The following is a 16,738-nucleotide window of genomic DNA, read 5'->3' on the forward strand; positions in this document are numbered from 1 at the left end:
GTGGCACGGGAGTGGTCTTCAGCCCCAGACAACTTTGCTAATGTGAGCTGGGTGAAGACCCCTACCAAGTATCTCGGTGTTCCCTTGGATAGCTACAAAGAGAGCGAGGAATACTGGACGAACCAAATAAAGAAACAAGAGAAAAAGCAGACCGGTGGAAAGGCATCAACCTGTCCATTTTCGCAAGGGCAACTGTATGTAATTTGTTTTTCATTACGAAGTTGTGGTACGTCATGCAGACGTTGTTTTGTTCAAGGGTAAATGTGCAAAGAATGCACAGAGTGTTCGCCGTTTTTATTTGGGACTCTAACTGGGAAAGATGTAGCCGAACAAATCTGTTCAGGCGGGTGAAGGAAGGTGGCCTGGGCTTGGCGCATCTTTTTGTACGACAGCTTGTCAATAGATTTTTGTTTTTTCGGGCTGTGCGTGATCCATTTCTGCGTACGGTATGCCAGTTTAGGTTAAGAGGCACTTTGCCGGCAGTTATTGTTAGTACCGATAGTATGCCGGGAACAATTCGCGGCTATCTTAAAAAAGTTGTCCATAGTGTGCGCTTCCTTTCAGTGCGTTTTTCTTTCAATTATCTATGTGACGTGAAAAGAAAGACATTATATAAAGATGTATGCGACATTGTACTTCCCGTGCCATTGTACAGAGCGGTATACAGTGGAGGACCAGGACAGGATGTCCTTAAACGGGTGAAAAGAATGGAGGTGCCTACTGGGGTAAAAACATTCTTTTTTAAGGCTACACGCAGGAACACTGTCTGTGAAAACATTCATGGAAGAACGTGGCTTCCTTGTACCATGGGGCTCACACTGCTTGATCTGCAAGCAACCTGAAACCGTAGATAATGTGTTTTTGCATTGCTGGGAAGGGGTGTACTTCTGGGACGTCCTAAAACGAACAATCAAGAAGGAGTTTCCGTTGAATCCCCATGGGATCAGGTACTTACCGATTAAGAATGAGGACGGGGTTCCATACGACTTAATAATGCTCAATGGCCTCCACTGTTTATGGCGGGCACGAGTGGATGGGTACCATTGCGACCCAGACGCTAGACCTGCTCGTATTTATTTTCGGGAAAGTATGTCTCGCTGCATTGAGATAAAGAAAACACAAGATTGTGTACCCGATTGGCTGTCGAGGATAGAACCTCTGGCAGCAATAAATTTAGTTCGACAACGCCAGTCCATGTTGGACTGATTGAGGCTTTCATGTTTTTGAGTATGTTCTGTAGTTGTTCTTTTTGTGATTTTTTCTATACTGTGTGCTCTGTGTACATTGTCAAACACCGGCAATAAATAAAAAAGGGGCGAGGTGGCCGGGTGGATAAGGCGATGGACTGCTAATCCATTGGGATCTGCCCGCGTGGGTTCGAATCTCATCCTCGTCGGTCCTTTTGTGCTTTTTTCCTGAAGAATATGCTTAGCTCATGGCGCAGATATACGATACGATACCCTATGGGGAGTGTCTTTCAAAGCGATGACAAGGCCGTCCTTTGTAAGCAGCGCTGCTCTCAAGCATCTGCCTCCAAATTATAAGCCATCAAAATCGACATCTTTTTATAGCACCTTCCTTCTGTGTCAGCTTTTCTGCGCTTTTTTGGCGGGAGGGAGGAAGGGGGCAGGCGACAATGTGTGTGTGTGTGTCGGGAGGGGGGGGGGGCGCCCGCCTGCCCCTCCGGAGAGTCAAAAAGTGCCTTCGTAATTACAACAAAGCCAACTTTGAAGCTACTAATAATGAACTGTCTACATTTCTAAACGTTTACTTAGATGATTTCGAAAGTCTAACTGGGATATGTTCACAACAAAAGTGCACGAACTAATTCACAGGCAAGTACCTACGCGCACAATTTCTTCCCATTGAAAAGCACTTTGGTATAACTGGCATTGAAAACGACCTTGTCAAAAAAAAAAAAAAAAGTATTTATCACTCTGCCAAACATCCCCCTCCCAGCAGCGGTGGGATGCATATGTGAAAACCAATAATGCTCATGTCTTCGCACTTTAAGTTCTCGCAATAATTTCCTACACAATACTTTGCCAACTATGCTCATTAATCATCCGAAAAAGTTTTGGCCAACCATTAACCCAGACCGAAACAGAGAAACCACACTACTCGAGTCTTCTGGGGAAGCAGTTGCCCAGTTGCCGACTGCCCTGTATTATTAAATGATGTATTTTGTCGTAATTTTGTTACAACCTCGTCTACAACATATCCCAACGAGCAGTGTTTTGATTCTCTAACAATGGATCCAGTAATTATTCAACCCTTTGCCATCGAAACATTTTCGAATCATTGAAAGTGTGCTCAAGCCCAGGAATTGACCTTATCAATGCTAAATTCTTAAAAAGTACCAAAATATATTCTAGTAATATGCTAACCAAGATATTCCAACAATCAATTGATGAATCCACACTGCCATCTGACTAGAAAGTAGGAAAGGTGGCTCCAGTTCATAAATCGATCAGGAAGTAAAAATTCACGCTTAGACTATGGCCAGATTTCATTAAATAGTATTCAGTGGAAAATCCTCGAACATGTCCTTTACACAAACATTGTTAATTTCCTTGACGCTAACTCGTTCTTTTCGAAGGCTCAACGTGGTTTCCGCAGATCCCTTTGCTGTGAAACAAAGCTGGCTTTTTTTACAGACAAACTACATACAATTCTTGATCATCGTTCTATAGCTGACCGTGTTTTCCTAGATTTCGCAAAAGCTTTGGAAAACGTTTGCCACAGTTTAACTCTCTTTAAATTAAGAAATTGAACATTGATAAGAAACTTCTCTCTTGGATCGAATGTTTCCTATCCGGACGCTCACAATTCGTGTCTGCTAACACTTTTCCCCCCGTTGAGGCGAGTTCATACTGGCGTGCCACTAGCTTCAGTACTCGGCCCTCTCCTGTTTCTCATTTATATGAATGACTTGCCCCAATGCGCGACCTCTAACATTAACCTATTCACGGATGATTGTGTAGTCTTTCGAGAAATTATTGATCAAAATGATGTTACGATCCCTCAAAACTATATCAACTGCATATCTAACTGGTGTAAACACAGCGAAATGTAACGTATTCAGTGTCTCCCGTACAACTTCTTGCCCCACTTCCTACTTGCTCGAGAACTCTGCTCTTGAATCCGTAACGTCCTATTGCTACCTAGGCGTTCACATAACTTCTTCTCTTACTTGGTCTCTTCATATTAGGAAAATAATTAGATGCTAACCGCTCATTAGGTTACCTCCGTCGCAACTTTTCAACGGTTCCTGTTTCTTTAAAGCTCCTCCTTTACAAAACTTTATTCCGAAGTAAACTCGAATATGCGGCTTCCATCGGGGACCCCAACACTAGCTAGTCCAAAATACCTCTGTCCGCTTTATTCTCGGAGTGAGAGAGAGAGAGAGAGAGAGAGAATAAACATCTTTAATATGTAAATGCAGCTTTGGAGAGGCGTCCTCATTCCAGAATGCCTTGAGCTCGGGCCGCGTCCTGGCCCCTCGCAATCAGACGAAACTACAATCGTGCTGCCAGGATCACTTTAATGAAAGAGTCTTTACAGCTTGCGTCACTCGGCTGTCGCTGCAAGTATTCTCGCCTATGTCTCTTACACAAAATGTACTACAGTCCCGCCCTGCCTAATGGCCTTATTTTCCTCCATCACACATTTCCCCTCGTTTCAATCATGCACAAAAGGTGGGAATAATGTCGCGCTTAACGCAAACTTGTTATCAATCATTTCTACATCGCACCTCGCAGGACTGGAACCACCTTCCGGGATCATGCAGTCACGTCCACTGATCACTATTCCCAGTTTCATAATGTTTTAAACACAAGTGTACTGCAATGCAACTAACCAAGTATGTAATTATGTTTGTTCTTGGCAATTGCATGAATTTTTGTTGTATTTCATCTTTTCAGCTAACATTGTATTAACAGAACAAAGTCTGTATCGTGTGTTTTTTTTTTCGTATGTTCCACTCCCCTCTGCAATGCCTCTGGCCCTGAGGGTAATACTAATAAATAAATAAATAAATAAATAAATAAATAAATAAATAAATAAATAAATAAATAAATAAATAAATAAATAAATAAATAAATAAATAAATAAATAAATAAATAAATAAACTTCTCAACAGGGCAAGCGACTTCTGGTGCAAACTGAAGTAAAATCTTCAGGCAGTGGAAACTGCGTTCAAGATATCGCGTCCATTCTTGGTGACACAGCAGCTCTTAAAGAAAGTGTACGCACAGCTGTGACTGCTGCAAGGCAGTCGCCAGTTTTACAGCCAGAAGACCACGACTACATACACCGTGTTGACTATCCTGAGAGCCTGTCAGCTTTTGTGGAATCTGTAGTGCCTTATATGGCAGGCTTTGTGGCCAGAAAGTTGGCCGTGACAAACGATTGTGAGGAATGCGTGGTGGCTCTGCAAGTAAATCGGCAACCACCCATAGTGAGGCAAAATAGCCGAGGTGGGCTTGTCTCTCCTTCGCAGGACGTGACCGAGATTTGCACTGCTGCTCAGAAGGGGTCACGACGACTGCAAGCTGAATGCCCAAATTTGAAGTACGTTTATGCAAAGTGAAAACACTTGGTTTTGGAGGCCCTGAGCTCGTACTTCAGGAAAGAAATGGTCTTCAAGCCTCGATGAGCATATCCTTGACTGTGATGCTTTGGACAACCACATTTATATTCTGTGCAAGAAAGTGGATGCACTCTACATAAGCATCAGAAAGCAACAGGGAAATGAGTGCCGAAAAAGTGAGGTCTTCTCTTACGAGGCTGATTATTTAAAAAAAAAAACCAGTGATACAGCCCCTTCAACGGTGTTCATGCTTGTAAGGAGATCGAACGCTAAAAGAAACAAAATAAAGTTAATTGCATTATTATCTGCCATTTGACTTCTTATATTGACTACTTCTCCCTTAGTGCTCGCCATAACCGTTAAAAACCACAGCGGGGAAACGCAGTCAGCGCGGCGGCCGCGCTGCGGCTCCCAATTTTGACTATGGCAAGATGGACGCCGCTCGCGCGGTGCGGCTTCACCGCAGCCTGTCGGTAGGTATAGGCTATCTCCGCTCCAGCAGTTTTATTTAAACATCCTTGGTTACTGCAATATTAGCTTTCTTTGTCTGTTTGATCTCTGCTCCACCAGGTGGCAGCACCATACAGGCCGCTCACGTTTGCACCTCCGCCCATCCAGCAAAACGCCCAGTCCGCCTGCGTTTACCCGATTACCAGGACAAGGTAAACCTCTCTAATAGAGAACTTTAGCGTGTCTACCATTCCGGTAAATGCCGGCGGACTGGGCGTTTTGGCGGATGGGCAAAGGTCCAAACGTGAGCGGCATGCAGGACGCACCCACCTGGTGGCGCCAAGCTCAACCAAACAAACACAGAGCTTATACAGCAGTAACCACTTGTATTCTACATTGTTGCTGGTGTAAATTTTCGGCAACAGCGTAACCACGAACCTGTTGTTTTTCCAAATGCTTAAAATGTTTACACTTGGGGACAGCAATATTAGCTCTGTGTATTGCTAGTTGAGCTCTGCGCCACCAGGTGACTGTACCGTGCAGACCGCCCAAGTTTACGCCTCCACCAATGCGTCAAAACACCCAGTTAAACTGCGTTTACCGGAATACTGGCTTCTTCGCAAACCCTCCGTTGTGGCTATGTGCCATTGTATGGGAATCATCATCATAATTAACACGCAGACACGCTTCTCGGTCCATCCCCCATTGAGGGTATTTGTCATGTTGTGGAAATCATAATCATCATAACCTCAGCGATCGCAAAGAACTATATTTGCGTTGTTACCGCTACGTACCACCCGCTTCTTAGCTACTTGGCCACACCGTTGTTGGTACCACAGTATGGAAATCGTCATAATAATCAACACGCGGACACGCTTATTGGCCGATCCCCCGCTGTGGGGATGGGCCCCTATAGTATTTAAATTATATTCATCATCAACACGTGGTGACCATGTGACAGAGCTAGTTTTTGTCGGCACGAGATAAGTAGGCGTGTTACTGTGGCCTAATATTTCGAGCACCGGGGCGCTGCAGTTGGTGGCCTAGGTTCGAATCGCAGCACCGGAGGCACGTCGTTTTAAAGTAAATTTTTAACTTGAAGAGTGAAGAGTAATCTACTCCGCGAGAACCCGACCAGTGACGGACATATCGACCGACCGACCTAGGTGAAACCATGGGATGATAGCTAAACAGACTTTCGCTTTAAAGAGCTTTATTTAGAGGGATATGACGCTGAGTTGCACGCGGAAATTCAACAGCAAGAAAATTGTCTTGTTTAAGGAGTAAGGCCCGTGTAACGAAAGCACTTACGCCCGTTTAAGTACCTTAGTAAGATTTCTACAGGCTTCGCAGACAGTCTGCGCAGCCCCTATAGTTAATGACGGCGCTAAGTAACTTCAAGGCCATGCAGCCCTTCGCTTTACCATGCCAACACCAATCATACGACCGAAAGATTCTTTACCGAAACAATTTTTCACGATAAATCTTCGCATGACCGAATGCCTCTCTGCACTGCTTAGTAAATATTTCCACTTCGTGCAAGCACGCAAATTCGGTCTCCAAGTGGCAGTTCGAGTTATAAGTGATCGTATATAGATTTCGGGATAGTGTGGTCGCAATAACATGTCACTCCGCTCGTTTCGTTTTGAATAGATTTAGATCAGCGACGTGTTATGTGCTGTACTTTCTTGGTTAAATAAAAGAAATATTTATTAAAGAAACATAAATTAATTTCAATATAAATAAATAAATAATTTCCTCTCTCTTGCCTTCGAATGTGACGTACTACTTTTTTTTTGTTGTGAATGCAAGCAGTGAGAAAATTCACTCTAGCCATCCCAGCGTTACTTGCGACGAACAAAACAGAAGAAAATAACAAGCGGAGACAAACACACGAGACAGGGCAAGCAGCAAGACCCACCGGGTCCTTTGCCATCGTAGTTGAGGCCGGTGATGACGACGCTGGTGTCGTTCGCGGCGTACACGGTGCCAGTGAAGCCATGTGCATGCTGCTTTATGGGGCCGATACTCTTGCCGTAGTACACGCTCAAGACGCCTGCGAGGAGAACGCAGAGGAGCCGAGCCTATCAGAGGCCGTGTGTACGTGCACCAAGTGATTGTACACGTCGCAAGACCTGCCAGTGTTGGTAGCTTAGCGAGCAAGTCGCAATATTTAGGGAGATTTTTTAGCACCTGGATGACAACCATGCATGTGCTTGGAGTCGCCATGGCGACTTTTGTAGTGGCCTTCTTTAGTGGCGTAAATGGGTTGTAAATTGTCCTGGTATGATTGGCTCGACAAACTTTGGTTAGGTTGAATGCGTAGGGACGATGTCTTATCCCAAGGAGGACTTACGTGGCTCCATTTGTCGCTAATATTATAAAGACAAGCGGAAGAGCTAGTTAGTGAGCCATATGGGTGCATCAAGCTGTATTTTTTATGTTAAATATAATTTTGAGAGCTTACACCGTTATATAAAAATCACGTTTTGTTCCCCTTTTGACATTTCCATGCCTGACTCACCAGCCAAAGATATAATTTAAAGCGATTGTTTGCAAAGTAATAAGAAAGGAGGCTAGGTATGATTAAAACAAAGAAAAGACAATTTTCTTCAAGTCATGATCATCATCACTTGGGAACTTCTCGCGCAAAATGGAGTGTTTTGGGGGCGTGAACTGGCGGCCTCTTCTTAATAGCATTTCGAGCTCTGCTCCCAGATACAGCTAGCCCCGTAGACGCCCAACAAGGTTGAATATTGAAAATAAAAGAAGAAAAAAATTCACCCACGATTACGATACTTCCTAAGTGCGAAATTTGAGCGCAGCCCTGTACGTGTTTTCATTGCGCGATATTACTGCGTGGCGTGGACAATCTGTCTCGTGTGGCACCTTGTAAACTGAGCTAAGTGTGGCGCTACTGCCTCGCTAATCTGGAAGACCGCGAGAGGCAGCGCGTGGGTGAATTAGTGAGCGCGATTCACAGCAGCCGCCATAGACAGAGCTCCCAGACGACGCGCGCTACTCTGGCGCCATCTCGTAGCCATCGACGCCGCACTACGCTTTTCTTCTCAAGCTTTCGCCATACCCTCCTCCTCTGCTTTCCGCTTCATGTTTCCGCTGCATCCTCCTCCTTCGCTTTCCTCCTCGCGTCTTTGATCCCCCGCTCCGCGTTCGCTCTCTCATCCTTCGCTGCCCTCGTTCGCTCGGTTACGCCGACGCCGACGCTCGCCGTAGAAACGGGCACCTAAGAGCTGCGCTCTAAAAGTGCATATCCCACGTACTGCTAGAATTAATGTTGCACGTAGCTGGCTATCAGCACCGTTGGTGGTTCCAAAATGTGTTACCAGATGGCGCAATATGTCCGTATAAGGTAGGTCGCCGTATATAATTTAGGCGAGCAACTCTGTATGTAATGACAACGTGAAGGTGACGCCACAACGACGACTATAGTGTGACGGCTTTATGCAAGACACCGCTTCATTGTACTGCTGTGAAAGAACGTTACAACCTGTTTCGTTGCGACTTTGACCGATGCGCATTGTCACATAGTGTCTCAATAAGCCTCTGCTTACCGCAGTAGAATGGGAAAAACGGGTGCGCTCTGGCATTTATAAGCCTATTGTTGCGATACGAGACGACGCACGCTGGGCGTACGTGACCAAGCGGCGTGTTTGAGGTTCTTATTCACGCATGCCCAACCTGCGTTCATAACCTGATGACAAGAGCATCGAACTGTTGCGCCGATGCACCCTGGTTCAAATCCCAGAATCGGTTGCGGGATTTTTTTCCCTTTAACTTAGAGGCTACAAACAGGCGAGACAGGAACGTCTTGTTAATGTCTGGTAAGAAGGAAATATTCGCATTAATGGAGAAGTTTGTTTGCAGAATGTTCACTTAAAACTTCAGAAACTGCTTTCCGAAAGGTAGTATCACTCGAAATGGCTTTAAGCCGATGAAATAATGGCGCAATAGGCCGTGATTACTAGTACAAAGGCCACCAGCAGCGATAGCTAAGTGCCTGTGAAATTATGCTGGATGGCCCGGGTTCAATTCCCAGTGGCTGCATTACTGATGAGAGTGACTGAGCGTAAGGTGAAGGTTGAGTGACCCCTGAGGCCGTCGAAATTAATCTGCAACCCTCCATTACTGAACACCAAAAAAAAATGTTCCCATTAATTTTGCAAGAAGTATTTTCCTCCGAAGCCTAGCCAGGGTCTAGGCCCACCCCATCAAATCGCAGGGCACTCAATAAAGTTATTTGAATGAATGAAGTATTTTCCTTCTGTTAATTGCTCACGTGGCAAGTTGAGAAATACGCACACGACAAAAATGAAACAAAATAAAAACTAGTTTTTAAAATTGTTGGTGGTGTCATTTTCGCTGAACGAAAAAAAGACTTGGATATGCCGCTTTGTAATCTTAGACTGAGTTTATGTACTGCTATTGTACACTCACTCGGAGCAACGGTGAGCCATATAGGAACTTTTGCCGAAGCACTGGCCGAAGCGTACATAATCCCGATCGCAAAAAAAAAACTTACCTCGCTGATGTTCCACTACTTTAACATTCGTTATAATATTTCCACGTTGTATTTCTCCAAGCATCAAACTATACAATTGAAATACCAAGACCTCCAAGCAGAATTGTTATATTATTCAGTTCAATATCTCTGTGTTACCACGAGGACAACCATTTCTTTTACGTTATTAATATTTAACGATTTTATTTATTCTTAATAATGCCTCACTACTGTAACATGTATTATGTTATTTTATTCGTAATCGTTATATTAAGTATCTCCCTTGATATGTTGCTACCATGCATTACCAGGTTCACGTCGCATCCTCGCAGTGGATTGTGGATTGTTGATGGAATCATCATCAGGAAAGTCAAGGCGAACATAGGCTACAGCCAAATGAATGTTTATGTTACGCTATTGCCGAGACTTGCAACAGCTGTAGATGGGCGAAAAGGGCAACAGTGTGCGCACAAGCAAAAGGAACGAAGCAGAGAGTATATCGAAAGTACATGGTTCCATCGTTCGTCTTGCTTTCCGCATGGCATCTTTCTACACGATTATACACGAGGGGGCGTAATATCGGAAGCGTACCTTGCGGAGTGGTCCAAAGGAGGAGGCTCACGGGGAGTAGCCGGTGAGCCACGGTGTAAGGCAATGTCGACGTGAGTGATGGAAGCATATCGTGAACAAGAAGTAGGAGACAGCGCAGGACGTTCTACGTGCCGAAAACAACTGCGCACTTGATGATGATTGCGACCCTACAACATGGCTCACACCCACCCTGGGGGATTGACCAAGAAGTGGGCACCTGAACTTTACATATTTCAACAAACTACAAGTAATGTGCAATTGAGAAAGCAAAACAGGCAGATTAACAATTTTCCTAAACAAAACAATTGAAAATAGTAATGCTAGGGTCTAACACAGAAATATGACTAAGAATTTATAGAAGTAGGAATTTAAAATCCTATTCTCGAGCCTATTCCTATCTGTCCTATTCTATTCCTATTCTATTCTATTCTATTCCTATTCTATTTGTCGTCTTCGTTGAGCGCGCTCTGGAAACGGGAGGTTGGGGGGAGGCGAGAATTTCTGTAGCAGGAGATGAGGATGACGATGAAGTTGAAGATTGTGTGAAGACACTGCCCCCTCGTGGCAAAGACTGAACGGATGGTCCGTTAAACATACAAGAGCTTTACGGACTTTCTTTTGCGGTGCATGTTTGTGTTAGGTAGAGAGAGAAACTGCGTCTCGGCAACTAACACCCGCTAAGCAAAAGTCAAGTTGAAAAAGCCAACAGAAAGCTAAGTGAAAATCAAGTTAAAGCTAAGCGAAAAGCCAAGTTAAAGCTAAGAATAAGCCAAGTTATAGCTAAGTAAAAGCCAAGCTAAAGCTAAGTAAATGCTAGTATAAGCCACCAGCTCCGCTGTTTCATCAGTCTTCGCCACGTTAGGTCTGTGAAGCTGGCTCCATTTTTTTTTCGCGTGAGGTTTCTCTAGGTGTATTGGCGTGCTTTTTTTTCGCGTGCAAGTTGCGCCGCCCCTTTCTTGCGCGCCAGTAATGAGAGGAAGTGACGAGCCCGTTCACGAGCCAACTCTCGCTGAAGCTCGCGGTAGGCATGCAGCGAGAAAGTATGAAAACCTCCACAATGTCTTGTACGTATACGCGGCCAGCACCGCAAGAAGCACCGCATTCGTCACCAGCGTAGTCGACAATCACGGTACCGAAATAAGTGCGTCGTTGGTTTGCAGAGCGAACGCTGCGGAGGCAGAGGAACTAGCGATCGCGTTAGCCATCACGACGAGACCGCACTGGGATTGCGGCATAGTTCTGACGGACTCTCAGACGGCATGCAGAAATTATTCCAGCGACAAAATTTTCAGGGTCGCACATCACATTCTGAATGGAGCGCACCAGCTGCCACCATGTATACAAATTGTGTGGACACCGGGGCATGAGTCCTTACGCGGCAATCAGCACGCACACGCCTACGCCCGAGCGTGTGCACACCGGGAGCCGCGAGATGACTTCGCCGAGCAGATCCATACCATTAAAGGGGCCCTGAACCACTTTTTATCGAAGTGGCGAAAGACATTTGAGGTGAAAATAGGCAATTTCAGAAATACTTTGCCGCAAAAGGCACTTCAATGCGTTCAGCAGAAGCGGAGTTATTGGCAATCAAACACAGCCTAAGCTGTGCACCCCCTTCCTTCTTCAATGCCTTGCACTGCGAAGGCTACGGCGGAGTGGGGCGAGGCCACAACACTCCGCCTTCAAAACATCACCGCGGCAGTTCAAAATCAGGTTTTGGTGCTTACGCCGCGCTAAACGTAAGCCAAACGTGGTTGTCCTCAGAGAGCCGCAGTGCGCTTAGCCAGTGGACTCGTGGCGGCACCTCGCGGCGGCCGCGTTGTAACCGACCGCAGCGACCAATAGCAGCCGCGTATTGGATTGTGCTTTATTGCGCAATAAAGCACACAGAAGAGAGTGAGGATCATGGCTCTTTTGAAACGAGAGCATTTTAGAGAAAGGTGACTTCGCGCTCCGCTTGCGAGCTCCACGCAGCGCGTATACGACAGCAAAACTTGGCTGAGATGTTCACCGCAGCGTATGCTACCCGCGGACTATGTTATTTCACCTAGCCCGATGGGTGGTTCAGGGCCCCTTTAACCTACACGCACATCCTACAACACTATCGCCTTTTACGAAGAACACGACCGCCGCCTCACAATGCTCTGACGCGAGAGGAAGCCGTAATAGGGAGAAAACTCCAAACACATATCCACATTTGAGTCTCTACTACGCCATACACCCTGCGCTTTATTCCTATAAATGTCCAGATTGCGATCAGTGCGCAACGATTTACTTCACGGTATGGGTTTGTGCAAACACACCACAACTCCCACCCATAACACACCCCACCACACGGCAATGGGAGGCAGCGCTGTCCAGCTCCGACTCGACGGACCAGTTCCACGTGGTCAACCGAGCGAGAAGGGCAGCTAAGGCCGCTGGACTCCTGGACTGAGGGGACCACCCACTGCAGAGCGGAGGAGCTACCTATGATTGCGCGCTCTTTTGCATAAAGTTTACTCTCTCTCTTTCTCTCTTCAGGAGTACGCACTACTCGTGGTCTTCCCATAGTCGCATAGCATCCCAGCTGCCATGGGCGTCCTTATCCAAAAGGGCGCGCCGCCCAGAAACGCCTTCTCTTATACCAATCGCCTGTCCTCCTCGCACATAGCGCGGCCTCTAATTGGTGGCCTCCTCCCGCCAGCGCGCTTCCTCTCATTGTCGGCTCCTCCTCCAGCGCACCTGTCCTCCTCTGGTGGTCACGTGACCTGCCACACTCCGTCGCGGCTCTCATCCTCTCCTGGCACGTCACCTGCGTTACACCGGCGGATGGACGGCGCAGCCTCGACCTACAACAGCTCCGCTGTTCAAAATCTGCCTATGATAGCACTCACTTGGTTGAGACGCACAGGTCACGTGACCTGCGTGACAGCGCCGGATGGACAGATGGCGAAGACTCGACTTAAAACAGCTTCGCTGTAAAATCTGGCAGAACCCATCCGACATTAAATTTCGACGTTACTGCGATTAGCGTTGAAGCAATGTATCGACACCGTATTGCAACTGGAGCCGAACATTAACAAAATGCAAATGCCAGGTAGCTGGAGATAACCAAGCTAATGATGTTTGCCATCGCTTGGAGATACTCAGATAATTTTTTGCATTCCGCCTAAATACATAATTAGTCTTAAATAGTTAGTCAACTTTACAAATAATAGAATTAGATGAAAAGTGCGAATGAGAAAATGGGAGCAACATGAAAAACCCCCGATACGGCTTTCTGTTGTTCAATGCGTGCTATATAATAGTGCTGTCCCTAGCATGATAGAAGCCCGCGAATACACGCAAAATTGCCGCGCTACTGGCCGCTCGAAGCAGTTTGCGTGTATTCAGCAAGATTTTCTCAGGCAACATCGACAACACGAACACATCAGCGGGACCAACAACATCATTGCATTGTGTTCAAATGGAAGCAAGAATTCAGCGTGGCAATTACCTCTTCCTTAAACAAAGGTAGCCCCGACAGACGATATTACCGTGTGAGTGTTAACTGCAAATTGACGTAGTTGTCAACGCCATGCTCGAAGGGTGTTAAATTCAAAAGAGGATGCTTCACCTTCATTTGTTTATCAAGAGTGCATGCTTTTTTTTTCGATAATAAAAAATTCGCAGGAAGTTACGAAAGCTTAACCCTTCTGCACTGGCGCTTCTCTTTACCACCTATCTAAAGTTTGTTGAAAGCAGGGGCCTAAATGGCGCTGCCGTATGCGCTGCCCAGTCACTCGACCACGTCGCAGCGCATATTGACATGCACAGAAAGCGCACTGTCTGACAACACCAGCGCAGGAATATCATGAACTACCTCTAAGTAATAGCTCCAGGTTATGTTTCTCTGAGAGTTACGTGCTATCCTTTCCACTTATTAGTATTAGTATGTGGATATTTGGAAGCGACGTTCATTTGGTAATAGAGAAACAAAGAAACAAAACAGGCAAAAGAAGCCAGGTTCCACTTGGTCGGCTATACCCACACTGGGGAAAGAGACGCAGAAACGAAGGGAAAAAAGGAACGGGAGAAGGGAAACGCACGCACACATAACAGCGTTCGCCATTTATTCAAAGGCAGTCGCAGAGCGCGTCGTCTTTAAAATATGTTGAAGTGCCCATGTGTCTCTTTGAACATGTGTCATTTGGTAAGAGTTCGGGGGTTGTTCCTATTTTCTTCATAATTTTTTCATCTGAAAAAAGGAGGTAAAGCGACTAAAACCTGTTGACGAAGCTCTCGGGCCATTTTCATATCGACAGCATCGCACCATGACGGCCCTTGTAAATGGTGAAAGTATATCACAAAACAAATTTTACTTAGTGAAGGAATCCTATGGCATATATAATTATATTAGTACTATAATATATTATAATTTATTAGTAATATACAATTAGTACTATAATATATTAGTATTATATATATATATATATATATATATTAGTACATAAATTGATAGTTAAACAACTATAAAGCCAATAGATTGCAGTATTTAACTTGAAAAAAGAAAGCATGTCGTACCTGTTGTCGCCTCTTGAACATTTCTATTCAGACCATATGATTCGCTCAAGTAAATAGACCGTGCATCCGATGCTGGGGCCTGCGGAGACACTACATGCATGCTTGTGATTTGGGTGAGCATGTGTAGCGTTTCCTGTTCTCTTCACCTTGCTTTCCCTTAAATTCTTTCCTGCCGGAGTTGTGTATATTGCATGCAGTCCCCAAACACACTTATGTTTCCTTTTTTTTCTGTTTAATGGTATACAATTTTCATTTCAAAGCGAACTCATTTTTTCCCATGGTAGAATCACTTGTATCGGCACTTCGGGACCTGTATTTCGATCGTTTCTATATAGATTTCGAAACAAGAGGGTGAAAAGGCTGTGGACGTTGCGCTCAAAGTTTCCCCGCAAGGATGGCCGCTTTTTATCAATTTCTCGCGACCCGATTTTAATGTTCGTAACTGAGCAAAATACTGTCACTGTATCAGAAGTAGACTTGTACATGTTGCAGAAAAAAAGGTAACCGATTACAATCATGATTATTTTACAGCGTAAGCTGTTATGGGCTCATTCTAACAGCCGTTTCGGTTCGTGATGTCCGCCGCCGCCGCTGCGTAACCGCTATCGCCGGAAGTGCGAAAAAAAGTAGCCGGTCTCCACCGGGATCGCTGCGTGGGAGTCGGATACTTCACCACTGAGCCACACAAGCGTTTGCTATCGACCAACGGAAAAAAAACCCCTATAAACGCAGGCGCAGACGATCCGAGCCTCTGCCAGTATGGTGGCGCCATCTATTTAAGGCGCAGACGACGAGATGCCATTCAGACGAGGCGCGCAAAAAAAAAAAAAAACGCGATCCCCAGTTTTCGTCAGTATGGTGGCGCCATCTAGTTAACGTGCCTGCAAACGCAGCGTGCGCAGCTCGCCATTGACGCCGGGCGGACAGTTCAGATCGTTCTCTTCAAAACGAGGGGAACAGACTGTCGCGAAGACCCTGGTGTTCGTGGTGCCGAAATTGGAGCTACTCTTGAGCCGCTCCACCAGCTTATGCTGTGACTGTGCTGCGTGTGCTGCGCAGGCCTGTGACTTTCTTTCGAAAATGTAATTCATTACAATTACCAGTTGCAGCCCCAGAAAGGTTACTGAGCAATTACTAAAAATTATTTCATTACTTCAATGTTACGTTTCATCCTAGTTTTATGAACACTTAAAAAGTCCAGTAAATTGATCGAGCTAGACTGGCTCTTTCAATGCGTCCTCTGTCCTCTGAAGCCCTTCCCACGTTTGTCTTCACCAAGAGTTGGTTTCAAAATTTTGTTCGTTAATCTTTTCCCGTTTTCTTCTGCGGAGCTCTGGTAGCGACTCTGAAAACTCACTCGATAAGCGTGCGCTGGAGAGAAGGGCTGCGTTATAAAGTACGAACACTTTGCTGACAAGATTGCATCCACTAATACGGCTGCATGGTTATTTAAGTCGAAGGGGGGAGGGGGGGGGCATATAAATTCTCCGAACTGTATTGTATGGCAAGAGACAGGAGATATTGAACACTTTCTGCTGTTGTGCCGAAAATACCGAGATGAAAGGACTCGGTGCTTGAGAACCTGCAAAAGAAGGACCTCCCGCGTGCCTGCAACACGTTGTGCTCCCAGGAGTATCAGCTATAGCCCGCAAGGAAGCTTCCCGCCTTCTTATTGAATTCCTGAGAGATACTGGTTTCATGTAAAGGTGGTGGCATACCGCAGTAACATTGTAAGAGATGCTCAGGCGGAACAATTTCAGTTCCCCGATCACATGACCAAACCCACCTGTTGTTACAATCCACCACCACCACCGCAAGGTTGTGGTTACTAAATGCCGCGATGCTCACAGTCTGGAGCGCTCCATTATTAGCTGGAGTTGGGGAAACGCGCCCCCGCAAGGGCCAATGAAAAACTGAAAAGCAGTCCATAGGTGATTACTTGGCATCAGCGTCCGAAGTGGCCGTCTCTATCGAGCCATAGAAGCGCCATTTCAGTTTGTTGACTAACATCTCGTGAACCTCCTCCCGGCGCCTTTAACTTG

General features: G+C 45.7%; 1 non-coding gene across 1 annotated transcript; it reads left to right on the forward strand.

Annotated features, from left to right (window-relative positions):
• The first annotated feature begins 1,314 nt into the window (after positions 1-1,314).
• On the forward strand, positions 1,315-1,396 carry Trnas-gcu (transfer RNA serine (anticodon GCU)). Its single transcript has one exon. It is a non-coding gene; the product is annotated as a tRNA-Ser (tRNA).
• The last annotated feature ends 15,342 nt before the right edge of the window (positions 1,397-16,738 follow it).

Source organism: Dermacentor silvarum, chromosome 7, assembly GCF_013339745.2.
Source record: "Dermacentor silvarum isolate Dsil-2018 chromosome 7, BIME_Dsil_1.4, whole genome shotgun sequence".
Classification (NCBI taxonomy): Eukaryota; Metazoa; Arthropoda; class Arachnida; order Ixodida; family Ixodidae; genus Dermacentor; species Dermacentor silvarum.